Source organism: Giraffa tippelskirchi, chromosome 7 (genome assembly GCF_054371585.1).
Source record: "Giraffa tippelskirchi isolate mGirTip1 chromosome 7, T2T-mGirTip1v1.2.pri, whole genome shotgun sequence".
Taxonomy (NCBI): domain Eukaryota; kingdom Metazoa; phylum Chordata; class Mammalia; order Artiodactyla; family Giraffidae; genus Giraffa; species Giraffa tippelskirchi.
The window spans coordinates 70,174,152-70,196,942 of NC_137281.1; the positions used below are offsets into that span (position 1 = coordinate 70,174,152).

The window sequence follows — 22,791 nt, forward strand, 5'->3', positions numbered from 1 at the left end:
CTTGAATGTTAGCACCCCATCATTCTCATGATTAGCTATTCCTTCTATAACTCCATTTACTTTCTATTCCAAATTCGCTTCCAGAAACTTTTTGTTTCTCCGTTGCAATTTCATCTTTGTTGATTGTTTCCTTCCATTAAATACAATTTTGGTAGTATTACATGTGGGTTTATCACTGGGGGATAAATAGGCAGTACAACTATCTATATGCTTTGCTGTCTGTGTGTGAACTGAATGACAGATAGACAGTAACCAATCAAGGATAAGCTTTGGAAACAGAAATCTGTTTGTAGACTGAAGAGCTAGCATAAAAGTTTGTGTCTCATGTACTTTCTCCTGGTTTATATATGGTGGTAACTGAAATTTCAACACTGCCTTTTTATGAAGGCTGGCGTTATTTGACTAAATCATGGTAACTGAAATGCATGCATGTCTGAACCATGCAAAGCAAAGACTGCTTGCATTCCACCATAATGTTCATAAAATATATTGGGATTGAGGATTACCTGTTGTAGCAAAGAATAACCTTTGAGTCAGGGAACACTTTGGGGCATACCTGCTTGAGTAGCTGACAGACCAGTCCATATCTGTGTTGCAGAAGAAACTGAGATAAATCAACTGGAGATTGTCCCAGGACAACCAAGGAAGAGAGAGCGGACATGAGGAAAGTTACAGACCTTAAGCATTGCCTGAGAGGGTAGTGTTTATAAGCACAGGGGAGATGATGCTTGGGAACATCCTAAATTAAGTGTGTAGAGGTCTCTTGTGAAGGGGGATCTAAAAGAAAGATCCTGAGATGGCAACTGGGGGCAGGGCGGGAGAAAACGTGTTTCTGGCACTGTGACCCAATTGTCCACATCTGTTGGTGTGGATTTCTTGCATAAGAGCAAGAGAGAAAGTCTAGTCTTAAAAGAATACACTTCAGATATCTTGGAGAGTGTCTTTGGAGAGCCTCTAAGGGTCTTTTGACTCCTAAATGGGATGTTTTTAAACTGGAGAAATTTTTAATCTCCTGTTGAGGTGTCAAGAGGCTGACTCGGGCCATAAAGAAAGAGACAATTCTAGAAAAAGTGCAAGAATGTGTAGGGAACTTTCTGAACAGTATCCTGAGAGACTGCCTCTCAGCTGCTTCTGGAGAGTCATACTTCTGTTACCTTCCCAAGGGGATACAGATTAAGCAGTATAAGTACCTTTGAACTTCGTCTAGTAGTTCATGTTTTGATCATCTGTGATATTCACAAACATTGCCAGTTTTATGTAAACTCTTACAGGCATATATGCAGCAGTTACTGCAGTGTCTGTATCTGTGGTCACTCCTATTATACCAGTTCTGCCTTATGAATTGGACCAAAAGGGTGAATGTTGTTGTTATTTAGTCACTTCAGTCATGTCCTACTCATTTGTGACCCCATGGACTGTATCCCACCAGGCTCCTCTGTCCATGGGATTTTCCAGGCAAGAATACTGGAGTGGGTTACCATTTCCTTCCCCAGGGGATCTTTGCAACCCGAGAATCGAACCCATATCTCCCTGCATTGGCAGGCAAATTCTTAACCACTGAGCCATCTGGGAAGCCCACAGACAATGAGTAAAGGTTCCTTACTATCTACAGACCTATTTAGGGCTTCCCTGGTGGCTCAGACAGTAAAGTATCTGCCTGCAATGCAAGAGACCCAGGTTCAACCCCTGGGTCGGGAAGATACCCTGGAGAAGGACACGGCAACCCACTCCAGTACTCTTGCCTGGAAAATCCCACGGACAGAGGAGCATGGTAGGCTGTGGTCCATGTGGTTGCAAGAGTCGGACACGACTGAGCGACTTCACTTTCACTATCTACAGGGTGAGGGAAGGAAGCAATTTTCTTTGTTCATGCTACATCCTTTACCACTTCACCTCCTAAGAGAGAGCTTTACAACTCTGGTGAATTTAAGTGGCTCCAAGCTGCATTCCCTAAGCCTTCTGTAGCAGCATATCCCTTTTAAATCTTTATCTGAGATGGGTTTCTTTCCTTCAACCAAGAACAGACGCTGGCTAGGTTGGACTGCTGCTGTTAGGCTCCAGTGGGCCAACGGTAACATGCTGGGCCCCGTCACTTCCTTCTGAGGTAGCAGGGGCTGGGAAAGTCAGGGAGAGAGGAATAGATGAAGCCAGCTGCATTTCCTGAAACCGTGATGGATGGGTTAAGCAGGTGACTCCTATGTAAGGTTCAAGATATCAGGATTCAAATGAGAAAAAGATGCTGGTGCCAGGAGCCAATGTGACTCCATTCAGTGCCTTTGTGCAGGCCATTCCCAGGAAGGCTTGGGATGGAGAGTTTCACTGGGTCATTACCAGTGACAGTAAGTCAGCTCAAGAGTGGAAAATTCCAACACAAACACACACTCAGGCAGGTTCTCTATGGCAACGTATTTTAATATTACCACCTCACACCCCTCTCCATCTAACTCCCAGGCCAAGCTTTGGTTCTGAAGAGGAAGGAAAACTTCCTTCTACCCTGTGGAAAATTCTGAAAGAGATGGGCATACCAGACCACCTGACCTGCCTCTTGAGAAACCTGTATGCAGGTCAGGAAGCAAAAGTTAGAACTGGACATGGAACAACAGACTGGTTCCAAATAGGAAAAGGAGTACGTCAAGGCTGTATATTGTCACCCTGCTTATTTAACTTCTATGCAGAGTACATCATGAGAAACGCTGGGCTGGAGGAAGCACAAGCTGGAATCAAGATGCCACGAGAAATACCAATAACCTCAGATATGCAGATGACACCACCCTTATGGCAGAAAGTGAAGAAGAACTAAAGAGCCTCCTGATGAAAGTGAAAGAAGAGAGTGAAAAAGTTGGCTTAAAGCTCGACATTCAGAAAACTAAGATCATGGCATCTGGTCCCATCACTTCATGGCAGAGAGATGGGGACACAGTGGAAACAGTGGCTGACTTTATTTTTCTGGGCTCCAAAATCACTGCAGATGGTGATTGCAGCCATGAAATTAAAAGACACTTACTCCTTGGAAGGAAAGTTATGACCAACCTAGACAGCATATTAAAAAGCAGAGACATTACTTTGCCAACAAAGGTCCGTCTAGTCAAGGCTATGGTTTTTCTGGTGGTCATGTATGGATGTGAGAGTTGGACTGTGAAGAAAGCTGAGCACTGAAGAATTGATGCTTTTGAACTGTGGTGTTGGAGAAGACTCTTGAGAGTCCCCGGGACAGCAAGGAGATCCAACCAGTCCATCCTAAAGGAAATCAGTCCTGAATATTCATTGGAAAGACTGATTCTGAAGCTGAGACTCCAATACTTTGGCCACCTGATGGGAAGAGCTGACTCATTTGAAAAGACCCTGGTACTGGGAAAGATTGAGGGCAGGAGGAGAAGGGGACGACAGAGAATGAGATGGTTGGATGGTACATGAGTTTGAGCAAGCTCTGGGAGTTGGTGATGAACAGGGAAGCCTGGCATGCTTCAGTCCATAGGGTCGCAAAGAGTCAGACAACTGAGTGACTGAAGTGAACTGATGTAATCAATGGCATGTCATAATATCCGTGGCATTATTATTTCTTAGTGGCACACAACAGGATTCTTCTTAAAATAAATATTTTTTGTTTTTCAGTCAATGAGTCATGTCCAGTACTTTGTAACCCCATGGAATGTAGCACACTGGGCTCCTCTCTCCTCCACTGTATCCTAGATTTTGCTCAAATTCATGTCCATTGAGACAGTGATGCTATCTAAGCATCTCATGCTCTGTCTCCCTCCTTCTTCTTTTGACTTCAGTCTTTCCGAGCATCAGGGTCTTTTCCAATGAGGTGGTTGTTCAAATCAAGTGGCCGAAGTACTAGAGTTTAGTTTCAGCATTAGTCATTCAATGAATATTAAAGGTTGATTTCCTTTAGGATTTACAGGTTTAATCTCTTTGCAGTCCAAAGGACTCTCAAGAGTCTTCTCCAGCACCACAAATTGAAACCATCAGTTCTTCAGCACTCAGCCTTCTTTATGGTCCAACTCTCATCCGTACATGATTACTGGAAAAAACATAGCTTTGACTATACAGACTTCTGTCAGCAAAGTGATGTCTCAGTTTTTTCAATACATTGTCTAGGTTTTTCACAGCTTTCCTTCCAAGGAGCAAGCATCTTTTTATTTCATGGCTGCAGTTCACAGTGATTTTGGAGCCCAGGAAAACAAAATCCATCACTGCTTCTACTTTTTCCCCATCTATTTGTTATGAAGTGATGGGACTAGATGCCATGATCTTAGCTTTTTTTTTTTAATGTTGCATTTCAATCCAACTTTCACTCTTCTCTTTCAACCTCATCAAGAGGCTCTTTAGTTCCTCTACACTTTCTTAGTTCTTGCCTGGAGAACTCAATAGACAATTAATAGTAGCTTAGATGTAATCAAATACAATAAATGTCTTAATCCATGAAAACTGCTAACAAGATTTTCTGACACATAACCAGTACTCAAAAGGGTATCTGTTAATGATTTAAGTGGGATTTTTCAGGAGAGGAGTTGTTTTCAGTAGGTACCTGGATTTGGTAGTATTTACTTCTTTCAAATTCAATTGGTAGCCCTGGTTTGCTTCTCTCAGCATAATTATTTTCTGAATTCAATATTAATTGTCTTATGTTTTTCCACTTGAGACTCTGGACTTCCTCTTTCCTTTTGCTTTCCATCTTGATTTAGAGCAAGACTCCAGGTGCTTCATCAATTGGATCACTGGTGTAGAAGCTTTGCCGTGCTTTCTTCATTATTTGGGTTGGGTTGTAGTTGTTTTATTTGAGGGTGTTAGTCTTAGACCTGATTGTGTAATAACATTCTTTGTTTTGCCCAGGTTGTTACATGGGTGGGAGAGGGAAATGAATATTACCCGCTCAAAATAATTCAGATACACATGATTTCAGCTTGTGAGTGGAGTTATCCTCATAATGATATTAAAAAATTCACATTCTCAGCAGAATGCTGACAAAGGGTATTTCCACCATGAAATGGTACTCCACAGTACTTCTTTTAATTTATCTCACTTAGAACTGGCAAGGCTAATACAAGAGTTAGTTATTTTTGGAATATTACACTTAATATAAATGGCTACTTGACCAACTTCCAAAAGAATGCATAAGGTGGATGATGATAAAAGGTAAGGCACTTATGAATCAAAGAGCTCAGAGTCTACCCCAAAGGAAGCAGAGGGAATAGATTTTTCTTGGCACTTTTATGAAAAACTATACTGCTTATGCAATCCGTTAAGCTTTATTTCCTGGCAGCTAAAACAAAAAATAAGTGTGCACAATTTTGTAGCCTCTTTTACCAAATGGGGCATGGTATAGAATTCATTTACAGAAAAAAAAATCACCCTTGAAATTAAAGTCAAGCAAGTATCTATTAGGTTGATTTCTTATCATGGAGAGATATACTGTACACTACCAAAAGAAAACATTTCCAATAATTTTTCTGGCCCCATGATAATGAATATATTAATAACAAATAAACTTAAGTTGTTCCTATTAACCTATAAGTTACAGAGGGTGCTTTGAAAAGATTCACAGCATGTTCTGCCCATTTAAATGAATAATTCAAACTGGAATACATTTGGGATTAAAAAGAATGCCTTCAGTAATTACATCATGAAAACAGATGAAAACCAGGACTGTCCTGGCAAAACCTGAAACGTTTGGTCACCTCAGTAGAGGTTTTCTATATGATCCCTTTCAGATCTCAGTTGGGAGGAAACTTTTAAGAGTAAAAGACAATAGACACAAAGTTGTGTAAAATAAAACATGAAAAAAGTGGGTTGTTGTTGTTTTTTAAAATAAAGCATAAGAAACCCCACAACTTCTATGCTGAATTGTGTCCAACTAACAGTGACCCCATGGACTGTAGAACGCCAGGCTCCTCTGTCCTCCACTATCTCCCGGAGTTTGCTCAAGCTCATGTCCATTGAGTCGGTGATGCTACCTAACCATCTCATCCTTTGTGTCCCCATTCTCCTTTTGCCTTCAATCTTTCCCAGCATCAGGGTCTTTTCCAATGAGTCAGCTCTTCACATCAGATGGCCAGAGTATTGGGGCTTTAGCTTTAGCAACAGTACATCCAATGAATATTAAAGGTTGCTTTCCTCTAGGATTGACTGCTTTGATCTCCTTTTTGCCCAAGGGAGTCTCAAGCATCTTCTCCAGCACCACAGTTCAAAAGCATCAGTTCTTCAGTGCTCTGCCTTCTTCATGGTCCAACTCTCACATCCATACATGACTACTGGAAAAACCATAGCTTTGACTATATGGATTTTTGTCACCAAAGTGTTGTCTCTGTTTTTTAATATGTTGTCTAGGTTTGTCATAGCTTTTCTTCCAAGGAGCAAGCATCTTTTAATTTCATGGCTACAGTTACTGTCTACAGTGATTTTAAAAGTAAAAGTGACAGTTGCTCAGTCATATCCAACTCTTTGCAGCCCCATGGATTGTAGCTCTCCAGGCTCCTCTGTCCATGGAATTCTCCAGGCAAGAATACTGGGATGGGTAGCTGTTCCCTTCTTCTAGGGATCTTCCCAACCCAGGGATCGAACCCAGGCCTCCTACATTGCAGGCAGATTCTTTACTATCTGAGCCACCAGGGAAGCCCAAGAATACTGGAGTGGGTAGCCTATTCCTTCTCCAGGGGAACTTCCTGATGCAGGAATCAAACCAGGGTGTCCTGCATTGCAGGCAGATTCTTTACCAGCTGAGCTATCAGGGAAGCCCTTGATTCTTTAGCCCAAAAAAATAAAATCTGTAACTGTTTGTACTTTTACTCATCTATTTGCCATGAAGTGATGGGGAATGGGGGTGGGGTGCCATTTTCTCACTTTGTTAATGTTGAGTATCAAGTCAACTTTTTCATTCTCCTCTTTCACACTCATCAATGGGATTTTAGTTCCTCTTTGCTTTCTGACATTAGAGTGGTATTATCTGCATATATGAGATTGTTCATATTTCTCCCAACAGTCTTGATTCCAGCTTGTGATTCATCCAGCCTGGCATTTTGCATGATGAAATTAAAAGATGCTTACTCCTTGGAAGGAAAGTTATGACCAACCTAGATAGCATATTAAAAAGCAGAGACATTACTTTGCCAACAAAGGTCCGTCTAGTCAAGGCTATGGTTTTTCCAGTAGTCATGTATGGATGTGAGAGTTGGACTATAAAGAAAGCTGAGCACCGAAGAATTGATGCTTTTGAACTGTGGTGTTGGAGAAGACTCTTGAGAGTCCCCTGGACTGCAAGGTGATCCAACCAGTCCATCCTAAAGGAGATCAGTCCTGGGTGTTCAGTGGAAGGACTGATGTTGAAGCTGAAACTCCAATCCTTTGGCCACCTGATGCGAAGAGCTGACTCATTGGAAAAGATCCTGATGCTGGGAAGGATTGAGGGCAGGAGGAGAAGGGTATGACAGAGGATGAGATGGCTGGATGTCATCACCGATTCGATGGACATGGGTTTGGGAGGACTCAGGGAGATCATGATGGACAGGGAGACCTGGCATGCTGTGGTTCATGGGCTCACAAAGAGTCGGACACCACTAAGCAGCTGAACTGAACTGAATTGAACTGACTCTGCATTAAAGTTAAATAAGCAGATTGACAATATACAGCCTTGTTGTACTCCTTTCCTAATTTTGAACCAGCCAGTTGTTCCATGACCAGTTCTAACTGTTGCTTCTTGACCCACATACAAGTTTCTCAGGAGACAGGTCAGGTGGTCTGGTATTCCCATCTCTTTAAGAATTTTCCACAGTGTGTTGTGATCCCCACAGTCAAAGACTTTAGTGGAGTCAGTGCAGCAGAAGTAGATGTTTGGGGGAGCTCCCTTGCTTTCTCCATGAACCAATGACTGTTCACAATTTGATTTGTGGTTCCTCTGCCTTTTCTATACCCAGCTTGTACACCTGAAAGTTCTTGACTTACATATTGCTGAAGCCTACCTTGAAGGATTTTGAGCATGACCTTACTAGCATGTGAAATAAGCACAATTGCACGGTAGTTTGAACATTTTTTTGCATTTCCCTTCTTTGGGATTGGAATGAAAACTGACATTTTCCAGTCCTGTGGCCACTGCTGAGTTTTCCAAATTTGCTGGCATATTGAGTGAAGCACTTTAACAGCATTGTCTTTTAGGATTTGAAACAGCTCAGCTGGAATTGTGTCACCTCACCAGCTTTGTTTGTAGTGGTGCTTCCTAAGGCCCACTTGACTTCACACTGCAGGATTTTTGACTCTAGGTTAGTGGTCACACTATCATGGTTATCTGAGTCATTAAGATCTTTCTGGTAGAGTTCTTCTGTGTCTTCTTGCCACCTCTTCTCAATCTCTTCTTAGTTAGGTCCTTACCATTTCTATCATTCCTCATGCCCACCCTTACATGAAATGTTCCCTTGGTATCTCTAATTTTCTTGAAGAGATCTCTAGTCTTTGCCATTCTATTGTTTTCCTCTATTTCTTTGCGTTGTTTGCTTAAGAAGGCCTTCTTATCTCTCCTTGCTATTCTCTGGAACTCTGCATTCAGTTGGGTATATCTTTGCCTTTCTCCCTTGCTTTTCACTTCTCTTCTTTCCACAACTATATTATAAAGCCTCCTCACACAACCACTTTGCCTTCTTGCATTTCTTTTTCTTTGGGCTGGTTTTGGTCACCACCTCCTATAAATGTTGCAGACCTCCATCCATAATTCTTTACACACTCTACCGGATCCAACCCATTTAATGTATTTGTCACCTGCACTGTATAATCATAAGGGATTTGATTTAGGTCATACCTGAATGGCTGCATGGTTTTTCCCTTCTTTCTTCGATTTGAGCCTGAACTTTGCAGTAAGGAGCTCATGATCTGAACCATAGTCAGACCCAGGTCTTGTTTTTGCTGACTCTATAGAGCTTCCCTCTCTTTGACTGCAAAAAATGTAATTGATCAGATTTTGGTATTGACTATCTGGTGATGTCCATGTGTGGAGTCATCTCTTGTGTTGTTGGCAAAGGGTGTTTGCTGTGACCAGCATATTCTCTTGACAAAACTGTTAACCTTCTCCCTGCTTCACTTTATACTCCAATGCCAAACTTGCCTGTTATTCTGGGTATCTTTTGACTTCCTACTTTTGCATTCCAATCCCCTATGATGAAAAGGACATCATTTTGGCATATTCTAGAAGAAAGTATAGACAATCAAATTAGCTGGGCATTTTGTGAGTCCTGCTGATAATTCCTAGTTTATGAAACCTAGTTTTTGGTTTTTTTTTTTTTTTTTTAAGTCTGAAGCTTTAAGTGCTATGGACCACATTTGTGAAGGACACAGACAGGGTATCCTTCAAAGTCTTAGTAGATTCCTTAAAGGAATTTTTAACAAACAATATTGTAATAGATTCAGATTTACAGCAATCATTCGAGCTATTAAAATAAGCATAAATTGGAGTTAGACTGAAGGAATAACAAGCTAAACAGGTAAGGACTTTTAAAACATTGTCTAGCTTCAAAAAAGTGAATGGGAGGCATTTTTTTTTTTTTTCAGCAAGAGGTTATGCAAAGCTGTTTCTCTGCAAAAACTTAGTGGATCGGACTTCAGAGAGAAGAATTGCAGGTAAGATTGAAAATGCTGAATTTTGTACCCCACTTGATGTGACACAAGGGTGGCTTAGTATCTTGGCATCTTAGGAATCATGAAGGTTTTCCTTATGTGAGCTCTTCTGATAACTTGTATAGACCTGCCTGGATTTCCTGGTTCCTTGTACTTTTCATCATGCTTTATACACAAAATTAAAGATGTATGTTTCTAGTAAGATCCTGATAACAGTCTAGGAAAACTGGAAGCAATCTTTTAATGACAGTGTGAATCTATAACTTCATTTTCATTTGTCTTGTAAAGAAGCTGGAAATACCAAGACTAGTGTGAGAATTTCAGGTGAACCTTTAGTCAAAGGGATAGTATATTTATATTATGAACAAGGCCCGCTATTGTTTTAATAAATGTCCCTCCCCAAAGGCAGCATGGTTGTCTGTTAGCCTAGCATGTTTGGATTTAGGATTGGGGAACTAGCCAGAGCTGCTTCATCACAACTTCATCATGAACCCAGTCTTACTGGGTTTCTAAGCCCACACACATATAGGGTCTCTGGAGAATGAAGTGTCTCTTTTCTTGAGGAGCAAAGAGAGAGCTCACTTAGTATTGCGCTCATTTTCAAAGGTTCTCTGAAACCAGAGGTTTAGAAATGAAAGCCTGCTGTGTCTGCTTTGATGTGTCCAGAACAAAATTAGAGACATTTTCAGTACTTGGATGGAAATGTCAGCTGATAATATGAAAAGGTAGAGTGCATGGGGCATACCTCAGCAAGCCTGACAAAAATGGCATCCAGGAGATGGCTGGTAATTGGATCCTATAAATGATATAATGGAGCCTATGGCCCTGAAAGAATGCAGGCAAAAGTCTGAAATGAGCAAGGAGGATTTTGAAGAAGCTGGGCTGTGGTCTATTTGGGGTCACACTTAGAGCCAGATGGGCGTGGCCGAGTGGCTCTTACCGCCTGAGTCTAGCCTGGTGCTAACTGAAAGGTGCTGAACACTCCTCTCCGGCTGTCCACAGACCAGTCCTTGCCACCCACAGGCCTGAGTATATTATAATTCTGTGACCACACACACAAAAAAGCAGGTTAACTCTGGCTTTAAGGGTTTAAAGACATACCTGGCACCAGATGGTGCCGAAAATGCTGATGTGACTTGATCAGCAGGCCTCATTATCACCAATATTTAAAAATAGAATGATTTCAAACAAAAATATATAGACTTTTAAATTATCTGAATAATTGAAAGCTCCCGTAATACCAGTTCCACATTGCATCCTGGTAATGGTCAACTAGACTCCCTGTAGAAGTAGGATGAGTGATCTCTGGAGGCCTTGGTTCAACACTGAACTGTACTGCTGGGAGCCTTTACAACTTGCCGCTTTTCCCATGTTTATTGCCTGCTTAGCCTTTTGGGAAGTCACCACGGCTTAACGGATGGCTCAAAGGCTTAAAAACACAAACAGATCTTGAACTGAATCTTTCTGTGATATTTATTGGGCTTCCCTGATGGCTCAGCTGGTAAAGAATCTGCCTGAAATGCAGGAGACCTGAGTTCGATCCCTGGGTCAGGAAGATCCCCTGGAGAAGGGACTGGCAACCCACTCCAGTATTCTTGTCCAGAGAATCCCACAGACAGAGGAGCCTGGTGGGCTACAGTTCCTGGGGTCACAAAGAGTTGGACACAACTGAGTGACTAACACTTTCACTTCACACATGACATTTATTAGATGGATAATTTTAAACAAGTTACTTCTCTGAAAAAGGAACTTTGCAAATTTATATATTTGAAAATGGAAATATCAATGCCTACCTTGCAAGGTTGTTTGGGGATTCAAGAAAAACATATAGTAAAGGACAATTTTAAGATAATTGAATAGATATAGTGTAATACCTGACAGAAAGCAAGAGTAAGTAAAAACCAATTGTTATTATTGTTATTTGTTTCTTGCTACACTGCTATTTAATAAAATCAATTCCTCATGGTACATCTTTAATACAGACACAGTACGTCTTTAATAACATTCAAAGGACTCTTAATTAAAAATAAAATAGCTTTGCAGTATATATGGTAATATGTGCCTTCTACCTGTTGCTGTTGTATTTTGCATCTTACAGAAACTACATAGTCTTATTTTAGGTTTTTTCCTCACAAAATATAGATACTTTTACTTCTTCTTTACTTGGAATTTATTTTCATACATTTAACAGGAGAAATATAATAATATAATATATGTAATATATATTAAAATAATAGTATAGGTTATTTGTGGTTTTATACAGTTTTTTGCTGTCACACGCATCTCTTTTATAAGCAAAGTCTTTCCCCTGGCTTGTTAAAAACTGTATTCATCCTCCAAATCCCTGCTTCTCTTTGGTGGGTAGCACTTCGTGAATAGTCTTTCTGTCCACCGCCAGTGGTCAATATAAGATCCTTGCGATTTTTGCTCAACAGGATAGGTTCCCCTCCCCCCCTTTTTTCTTTTTCCTTAGCCAAACTCCAGTGACTGCCTTCCATTCCATTTAATGCTTGGGCAACACTAGAGGTTTTTCCTGATGCCCTAGATAGGGAGTGTCTGGAATTAGAAGGGAGACAAGGCTGCCTTACAGAATGCATGTCGCCTGAGAGAGGCAGGGCGCCTGGTGGAGTTCACAGTGAGACTGGAGTTAGCTTCCTACCTGGGCAGAGCTGGAGCAGAGAAAAGCAGGGTCACAGGTGCGCTGAGGAAGTTTTATCTGGATTGTACATGTGAGACTAACAGAAATAAACACTGACAATGCAGTGTTTTTTTCAGTTGTGGGAAAGGTTTTCAGAAATGATACTTTCAGAAGGAAGAAGAAACCTCTGTTTTCACTCTAGTCTCTTTCATTACAGCTATTTCCTCTCTATCCTGTTTGCACCATGGGCTTTTGCAGGTCATGAATCTTTTATAATTATTTTTCAGAAAGAGTTTCATGATTTTATTGGATTGTTGGATGCTTATTAAATCTTTATTGGGTCCTTATTATGCAATTAATCTGTGAGCCTTGGCACTCCACTCTAAGGACCTTTATTTCATAAACAAAGGCATAGGTCTGTACTTTATCAGCTTTGTCATTGAGGAAGGCTTAGCAGGAGAAACTTGACAGCACACAGAGTTTCTGCTTAATTATAAAGTTTACAGACCATTTTATTCAGAGATTCGCTGACTAAAAAAAAATCCGATGAAAATATTTGTGAAAAAAAAATGAAACCCAGAAAATATATTGCAGTATTTTGCTATAGACTCTTCAGAAGAAACTCCGTTTTACTGAAAAGCAATACAAACAGATAGCAAATATAAAAATATACCCAGTATTTCGTTCCATTTTTTGTGAAATAAACAAATGTATTATAAAAGACCTTTAAATGCTTCTACATGAAGGAAAAAAGATCTTCCAAAGTGCAATGTCTGAATCCTGTGTATGCACAGATCAGAAACATTTATTTTACTGATCTTGGGATTGTGGTAAGCAGATATCAGCATCTCTGAAATGACAAACAGTCTTCATTTCTTTAAAACTGATATTAAGCCAGATATATCTAAAATATACCCTAGTAGAGGTCATCTAATTTCTGCAGAAGGGGCTTTCTCAACATCTCTTTGAGAGAGCAGGGTGGCTGAGCTAAAGCAGCCCCCACTCTGCAGGATGGGGCTCACAGAGAAGTGATCACAGTAAATGTTTTAGGAAAAAATAAGCACTCATAATAGGTATTAGGTCCTATGGGCTTATAGTGTGTGTGTTTCCTATATTTTAATATAGTACTTGGATTAAGCTTTTTCTTTTTCATATTTGTGCTTCAAAACAATTATTTTCTGGCCTTATTTGCCAGCGTTCATCCTTATATGCCTTAATCTCCTAAAACTGTGTCTTTAAAAAAAATGCCTATTTTCATGAAATATATTCATTTACTTGGAGAAAGAAAGTGATTGGCAGTGTTTTTAGTTAACTCTAGAAAATCCCCAGCATGTGATGTAGCTCAGATGGTAAAGAATCTGCCTGCAATACAATTGACCCTGGTTCGATCCTTAGGTTGGAAAAATTCTCTGGAGAAGAGAATGGCAACCCACTGCATTATCTTGCTTAGGACAAGATGCTGCCTAGGTCTTCCCATGGACAGAGGACCCTGGCAGGCTACAATCCATGGAGTCACAGAGAGTTGGACACAACTAGCAACTAACACTACTACTACTCGAAAATCCAAAGATAATTTTGGTGAATGTTCTGATTTTGCTACCCAGACACTATCTATAGGCTTGACTCTACCAAAAATATATATTCAGTAATCTGATGAATGTATGAAATTGGATTTATTCATTCTGGTAAATCAATAAGAATTCATTGACGTGTCCCTCATGTAAATGGTTTGTTTCCACAGTGTTGCTTGACAAGTTAGAGAGCTCTAAAGTAGGAAAACCATTTGCTTTACATCTGCCTTGTCCTTTTTATTTGGTTGGGAGTGAAGGTGGTGGTAGAGTTGAAGGGGAGGGGTGGGAAGGGCCGGCTGGAGAGATGCCACATGCAGTGTGGTGTTTGGAGATCTCTGTCCTCTGCAGACAGGTTCTAAAAAGGAGACAGGAACCCAGATGAACAAGGGGACTGCTAAAGTTTCCCAACAGTGACTGGAAGGTCTGATACGTGGGTCTCCAGCATATATCATAGACCTGCACTATTCTAGGGCTTACCTAGTGGCTCAGATGGTAAAGAATCTGCTTGCAGTCCTGGAGAACCCAGTTTGATCTCTGGGTTGGGAAGATCCCCTGGAGAAGGAAATGGCTACCTACTCCAGTATTCTTGCCTGGAGAATCCTATGGGCAGAAGAACCTTGTAGGCTATGGTCCATGATGTCCCAAAGAGTTGGACATGACTCAGCGACTAGCACGTCACACTTCGCTTATGCTATTTTCAAGATCATTTCCATGAGTATCTGCATTCATTAAAATAAAAACTTAATGGCCCAAATTGAGAAATATCTTCAGCAAATTCCAAACCCCGATTTTCCTCCCCACTCTAATTAGGTCTCACATTAGCACGTCCATTGTTTCCTTAGTTTAACTCCCCAGTTGAAAGAGGAGCCTTTGATATTCAAATTGCTTATAAAATACAAAAGTACTTTAATTCACTAACCACCAAGAGCAAGATCAAAGTAAATTCTGTTTAAAAATTTAAAAATCTAAATAGTCCCTTTTTCTCTCTAAAGAATACCTAGTCCTAGATTGAACCACAGCTGACCCCTGTGGGCTCACTGCTGTTTAGTGAATTCATTGGTTAATTCAAACATAGAAGCTCTGGGAGTAGATGGAAAGGAGAAAGTAAAGATAACAAATTGGATGCAGCAGAGAGATCTCCTGAATGACGGGGTGACTTTAATGAGAAGAATTTATTACAGTGAAAGTGAAGTCTTGCTCTTAGCTTCAATAAATCTGTGACAGAAGTACAGGATTGTCTCTGTGTTAATGAAGAGTTCACTAGGTATTCACAGGGTCCTGTGGCTTCCGGAAAGGCTAATGTGATTGTGGCGCCTAAGAGGAGAGCTTTGTCTAGGCTCAGGGAGGGACCAGTATGTCTAACTCAGACATTCCTGAATCAATCCTGCCTGGGTTAGGAACCCTGACTGAGAAAGGCTGACCAGGGCTGGGAGGGGATCTCATTGTATCCATAAACAAGAACTGGATATTTCTCTTGGCAATAAGCTGATTCACGTATATGGAAGGCTTCCCCATCTCTTAATATTGGCTCTACTTCCAGAAGGTCTTAGGGCTTCCCTGGTGGCTCAGATGGTAAAGCATCTGCCTGCAATGCAGGATACCCGGGTTTGATTTCCTGGGTTGGGAGAAGGAAATGGCACCTACTCCAGTACACATGCCTGGAATATTCCATGGATGGAGGAGACTGGTAGGCTACAGTCCACGGGGTCGCAAAGAGTCAGATATGACTGAGTGACTTCACTTCACTTCAGTTCCAGAAGGTCTCAGCATTTCTTCACTTCTCTCTGCTTTACTATTACTCTTTACTTTCACAAAACGCAGTCTCTTTACAATAGCCCAAATGCCTTTTTAAAATAATTACATTTTTTAAATTGAGGTCTGGTCAGTTTACAATATTGTGTTAGGTTCAAGGGTACAGTAAAGTGATTAAGTTTACATAGATAGGTAGATCTTTTCCAGATTCTTTTCCATTATAGGCTGTCATAAGACTTGAGTAGGTCCTTGTTTACCTGTTTCATATGTTCAGTTCAGTTCAGTTCAGTCACGTAGTTGTGTCCAACAGTTTGCAACTCCATGAACCGGCACGCCAGGCCTCCCTGTTCATCACCAACTCCCTAAGTCCACCCAAACCCATGTCCATTGAGTCAATGACGCCATCCAACCATCTCATCCTCTGTCATCCCCTTCTCCTTCTGCCCTCAATCTTTCCCAGCATCAGGGTCTTTTCCAATGAGTGAGGTCTTCGCATCAGGTGGCCAAAGGATTGGAGTTTCAGCTTCAGCATCAGTCCTTCCAATGAACACCCAGGACTGATCTCCTTTAGGATGGACTGGTTGGATCTCCTTGCAGTCCAAGGGACTCTCACGAGTCTTCTCCAACACCACAGCTCAAAAGCATCAATTCTTTGGCACTCAGCTTTCTTTATAGTCCAGCTCTCACATCCATACATGACTACTGGAAAAACCATAGCTTTGACTAGACGGACCTTTGTTGGCAAAGTAATGTCTCTGCTCTTTAATATGCTGTCTAGGTTGGTCATAACTTTCCTTCCAAGGAGTAAGCATCTTTTAATTTCATGGCTGCAATCACCATCTGCAGTGATTTTGGAGCCCAGAAAAATAAAGTCAGCCACTCTTTCCAATGTTTCCCCATCTATCTGCGATGAAGTGATGGGGCCGGATGCCACGATCTTAGTTTTCTGAATGTTGAGCTTTAAGCCAACTTTTTCACTCTTCTGTTTTACTTTCATCAAGAGGCTCTTTAGTTCTTCTTCACTTCTGCCATAAGGGTGGTGTCATCTGCATATCTGAGGTTATTGATATTTCTCGTGGCATCTTGATTCCAGCTTGTGCTTCCTCCAGCCCAGCGTTTCTCATGATGTACTCTGCATATGACCTGCCTCTTGAGAAACCCATATGCAGGTCAGGAAGTAAGAGTTAGAACTAGACATGGAACAACAGACTGGTTCCAAATAGGAAAAGGAGTACGTCAAGGCTGTATATTGTCACCCTGCTTATTTAACTTATATGCAGAGTAGATCATGAGAAATGCTGGGCTGGAGGAAGCACAAGCTGGAATCAAGATTGCTGGGAGAAATATCAATAACCTCAGATATGCAGATGACACCACCCTCATAGCAGAAAGCAAAGAAGAATTAAAGAGCCTCTTGATGAAAGTCAAAGTGGAGAGTGAAAAAGTTGGCTTAAAGCTCAACATTCAGAAAACTAAGATCATGGCATCCGGTCCCATCACTTCATGGCAGATAGATGGGGACACAGTGGAAACAGTGGCTGACTTTATTTTTCTGGGCTCCAAAATCACTGCAGATGGTGATTGCAGCCATGAAATTAAAAGACGCTTACTCCTTGGAAGGAAAGTTATGACCAACCTAGATAGCATATTAAAAAGCAGAGACATTACTTTGCCAAAAAAGGTTCATCTAGTCAAGGCTGTGGTTTTTCCAGTAGTCATGTATGGATGTGAGAGCTGGACTATAAAGAAAGCTGAGTGCCGAAGAATTGATGCTTTTGAGCTGTGGTGTTGGAGAAGACTCTTGAGAGTCCCTTGGACTGCAAGGAGATCCAACTAGTCCATCCTAAAGGAGATCAGTCCTGGGTGTTCATTGGAAGGACTGATGTTGAAGCTGAAACTCCAATACTTTGGCCACCTGTTGCAAAGAGTTGACTCATTGGAGGCAACCCTAATGCTGGGAAGGATTGGGGGCAGGAGGAGAAGGGGATGACAGAGGATGAGATGGTTGCATGGCATCACCCACTCCATGGACATGGGTTTGGGTGGACTTAGTGAGTTGGTGATGGACAGGGAGGCCTGGCGTACTGCAATTCATGACGTCGAAAGACTCAGACACAACTGAGCGACTGAACTGAACTGAGCAACTGAACTGAACTGAACTCTGCATATAAGTTAAATAAGCAGGGTGACAATATACACCCTTTATGTGCTTCTTTTCCTATTTGGAACCAGTCTGTTTTTCCATGTCCAGTTCTAAAAGTTGCTTCTTGACCTGCATACAGGTTTCTCAAGAGGCAGGTCAGGTGGTCTGGTATTCCCATCTCTTTCAGAATTTGTGATGTGTATATGTTAATGCCAAACTCCTAGTTTTTTAAAGTATCCTTTTGAACAAGTGGTGCAGGCCATGCCACTATCCTGATTCCAGTCCTCCAGTTGTGTTCCATGGTGCTTAAGTTAGAATCCAAGCACCATCTCATGCCTCCAGCATGCTCTGTGACCCGGCTTCTGCCCATTCTTCTATACCCACCTCTGCCACTCTTTCTGTGGCTTATGATCTTCTAACTACATCACACCTCCATTCCCTGAACTCCCTGGAGCACACTGCTACCTTAGAGACCTTGAAGAAGCTGCCCCTTCTGTGTGGAAGCAGCTGATCCAGTTTTCTCAAGATTGGATCCTTTAAAAAAAAAAAATTCAAATGTCAGTTAAAATGTCACTTCCTTAAAGAGCTACTCCTGAATCATCCAGTTTAAGCACCCCTGTTATCTTTATCAATTCTGCATGTAAGATTTTTTTGCGACTGACCGCACTTAATTTCCTTACTTATATTTTGTCACTCTCTCTCTCCTCTAGATTAGAATATAATATCATGAAAATAGAGATCCTATCTAGTTGGTGACTCCTTGAACCCTGACATTTAAAAAATATGTGAAAAAATAGGTCTTAGGAATGGAGCAAGTCTACTTAGTTCATAGTCAGTAAAGTTTATGCAAATGCTAGATGACTGCTTGATGGAAATGATGTACAGGGTTTCCATTTAATTGTTCAATTAATATTTATTGATCATCTGGTATATATGAGTCACTATGAAAGGCACATGGCTGTACAAAGAGGAGAATATCAGTGACTGCCTGCCCCTGCCCTTCAGGTGTTTACACTCCAGAGAGGAGGAAGGTACAGGATGAGACCTTAGGGGTACAAAGCAGAGGAGTGTTAGAGCCGTACACAGGGCCATGCCAGCTACAACTGGACTAAAGAGAGGGGGTAGAGGAAAACTCTAGAAAGAGAAAGAGGCATTTTCCCAGCATATCAGGTGTTAGGAAAGTGTTCTAAGTAAGACGGCAATGTACAGAGAGCATGGTGTGTTCTGAAAGTGTAAAGAGCCTTGTTATTGGTGTTCGGTTGCTAAGTCGTGTCAACTCTTTGCAACACCGTGGCCCTCAGCACACCAGGCTCCTCTGTCCTTCACTCTCTCCTGGAGTTTGTTCAAGTTCACATGCATTGAGTCAGTGACGCTGTCTAATCCTCTTCCACCCCCTTTTTCTTTTGCCTTCGGTCTTTCCCAGCATCAGGGTCTTTTCCACTGAGTCAGTCTTCACACTGGGTGGCCAAAGTATTGGAGCTTCAGCGTCAGTTCTTCCAATGAACAGTCTGGGTTGATTTCTTTTAGGGTTGACTGGTTTGATCTCCTTGCTGTTCAGGGGACTCTCATGAGTCTTCTCCAGCACCACAATTTGAAAGCATCAGTTTTTTAGTGCTCAGCCTTCTTTCTGGTCCAACTTTCATATTTGTACATGACTACTGGAAAAACCATAGCTTTGACCATATGGACTTCTGTCGGCAAAATGATGCCTCTGCTTTTTAATGTGCTGACTAAGTCTGTCATAGCTTCTTTCCAAGGAGCAAGCGTCCTTTAATTTCATGATGCAGTCACCATAAAGAGCCTACTGTGGCCTTAAATGAAGGATGTGCAGACGTGGAGGAAGTGAGAAACGCACCATGAGAGACAAGAGAATGAGAAGTAAGTGGGAGCCAGATCAGGAAAGGCCTTGTAAGGCTTCTGGAAAGAATTGGGTTTTGTCTTGTAGGCAGGGAGAAGCCATTGTGCAATGATCAGATTTTCATTCTAGAAAGGTGACTGCAGCAGTAAGGGAATAGCTGCAGGAGGCTGTGATCAGAAGCAGTTTGGAGTTCTTTTAACAGTCAAGTCAGAGATGGCACAGGCTTAGATGGAAAACTTCGGAGGCCATGGGTGTACATAGCAAATGTTAGCAGGTAGTAAATCCAAGCCTTAGGTTGACCTCCAACTCTATGATTCAGAAGTTGTTAAGTGTTTTCGAAGAAAATTAAATCCAGATATCATCCTTGTTTCCTCTTTTCCCCTCCAGGCCCTCATCCAATTCTTCAGCAAGTCTCTTCAGTTCTACCTCAGAAGTCTCCCTAAATCTCTCCCTTTATGCTCCCTCCGTGCCCACCACCTTCCTCCAACATGCCTCTGTCTAACCTCCAGGAGCCCCCCGTTGTCATCACCTTTCCATTCTAGTCCCTCATCCGCTGTCTCCACAGCAGCTGGAGGGACCCTTATGAAAAGCACATCAGACCGTATCACTCCCCTACTAACAACCCCAACTCACGTTTAATGTTAAACCTTAAAGCCTTTCCCTGGTCTAAAATGCAGAGTCATTGCTTCCCACTCTACCCTAATCTTGAAATTACCCTATAAGTCAACCTCCTAAGATTTTCCCATCTCCTTTGTCTGCATTCTTCTTCTTCCAGATCTTTCCATGATTTTGCCTCCTCTTGTCAATCAAGTCAGCTCAAATCTTGCTACTCCTGAGTATCTATAATTCTGGTGTGTATAAATTTGTATGTGAAGATACTGTCATTTCTCATTGTCATGTAAGAACTTTAAAAGCAAGAATCTTGAGTGTCTTATCCAGTACTCAACACAGTGCCTGGAACACAGTAGAATGTGGATAAATATTTCTGAGAATGAATGAATAAATGAAAGAAAAGAACTCTCTTGATGCCTTTGGCTCCCTTTTTCCTGAGAGGTAAATCACTCTTGGGGGAATCCTTTTCTCTTCTCTGTCTGATGTGTCTTCCTCTCCTCTTAAAGCTGAATGTTCCAGGAGATGCAGGTGGCTTTTGTTTACAAATGGAAACTTGGCAGTCCTCCCACCTTTCTGTGCTTACAGTGTTTGTATGGAGAACGGCAAGCAGCAAATATGCTCTACGCCTCACCGGGTGAGACTGGGGAGAAGGAGGAGGAGGGAAAGAGGGAGACTGTTTTCCTCAAGACCATGTGGCCTAAGTCTACAGCCATGGAGGCACCCTGCACTGTTGATTTTCCCAGCATGGTCTTGCTAACTGTGATTTATTTTTAAATAATTCAGTATAGATATGTGGTCAATGTAGTGTGTATAAATTAATAACACAGTCTCAGTGTTTTGTTAACAATGGAAGTGCCCCATTCAAGGAGCCAACTCTCCAAAGACCTCTAGAAAAATGATTCCAACATCATGATTTAAAACTATATATCTGATGATTCATGGATTTGTTGTTGTTCAGTCACTCAGTCATGTCTGACTCTTTGCAACCCCATGGACTGCAGCATACCAGGCTTCCCTGTCCTTCACCATCTCGCAGAGCTTGCTCAAACTCATGTCCATGGAGTCGGTGATGCCATCCAACCATTTTATCCTCTGTCATCCCCTTCTCCTCCTGCCTTCAATCTTTCCCAGCATCTGGGTCTTTTTTCTAATGAGTTGGTTCTTCTCATCAGGTGGCCAAAGTATTGGAGTTTCAGCATCAGTCCTTCCAGTGAATATTCAAGGATGATTTCCTTTAGGATTGACTGATTTGTTCTCCTTGCAGTCCAAGGGATTCTCAAGAGTCTTCTCCACACCACAGTTCAAAAGCATCATTTCTTCAGTGCTCAGCCTTCTTTATGGTCCAACTCTCACATCCATACATGACTACTAGAAAAACCATAGGCTTTGACTATATGGACATTTGTTGGCAAAGTAATATCTCTGCTTTTTAATATACTGTCTAGATTTTTCATAGCTTTTCTTCCAAGAAAAGCCATCTTTTAATTTCATGGCTGCAGTCACCACGGATTCACAATGGTGATAATAGAAATACCTTTTTATTGATAAAATGAGTAGTGTTCAAAATTTGCAGTTGGCTAGAAAGATGACCCAGGCATCTCTGCCCTTTCATGATGAGAGCAAAGACCTGAAACCCCTGCCCCACCATGAATGTTGCAACCAGCAACCCCAGCAGGTCAACGTAACATGCCTGGTGCAGACATCAGTGTATCCTAGTCCTGCCATCCACTGTCCCTTAGTGCAGGTCCTGGGCGTGTGATTCAGGGAGAAGCAGGCTGATTTCACAATCAGAATATTGTGTGCTGTCCTCAGATTGAAGCTTCCTCATATAAAGTGTTCGATACTAATGAAAGCACCCAAAAGGCAGAGAGTCCAAACATCTCTGAACTTACAGGAGCAGGATGCATAATGTGTTTGCACCTGTTTCCCAAGAAATATTTGTACTTGCAGTACAGTTTTCTCTGGAAATCATTTCTAATGCTTTTTACTGCTACTCATGACATTGTTGGGGGTAGCAGGCAGATAACTCCACTTGTCAGAAACTGTCTACATTTACTAAAGGATCCATTTCTTGTGAATGGAGGGTTGACTTAGGTTACTTTGTAGATGTGCCCGGGTCTCTCACATCGCCCAGAGGCCGGTGGTCCCCAGGCCTGTCTGAGCAGGTAGCTGCCACACCGGGCACACGGTGCCTACTGCCTTGCATGGTCCCTAATGAAGTGCACATCTGCAAACCTAGCCTGGGAAAACTCAGGGAGGCTGGTTCAAAACCAGCACAGCACTGTGTACTGCTCTGTTATACATTTTAAATCCTCATAGTGACATGGTTTCTATTACAAGAAATCTCAGTATGAGACTTTAGCAATATAAACACCAAACTTAAGGAGCTTCGTGTCTCAATCTGTAATTTCCTAGTGTCTGCAACTTGCTAATGCTCTGCCCTTCCAGTTTTCCTGAGCCATCCTTTTCTCCTTGCACCATTAAAAAAAAAAATCTGTATAGTAAAGCCACCTCCTTATCATACTGGCTCAGCTAGTCTTCTTCATAGTTGATCCTGAAAAAGTACAAACTTTTAATATCCCCAGACTGTAGAAAGGGAGAATTAAATCTAAAGACC

General features: G+C 41.6%; 1 protein-coding gene across 8 annotated transcripts in view; it reads left to right on the forward strand.

The window, feature by feature from the left end:
* KCNN2 (potassium calcium-activated channel subfamily N member 2) overlaps positions 1 to 22,791 on the forward strand; it is a 476,417-nt gene that overhangs the window by 180,751 nt on the left and 272,875 nt on the right. For all 8 annotated transcript variants that reach the window (XR_014058369.1, XM_081505792.1, XM_081505793.1 and 5 more), the window contains one exon: positions 9,535 to 9,603. The gene's annotated coding sequence lies outside the window, so the exon portion shown is untranslated. The remainder of the gene's footprint in view (positions 1 to 9,534; positions 9,604 to 22,791) is intronic.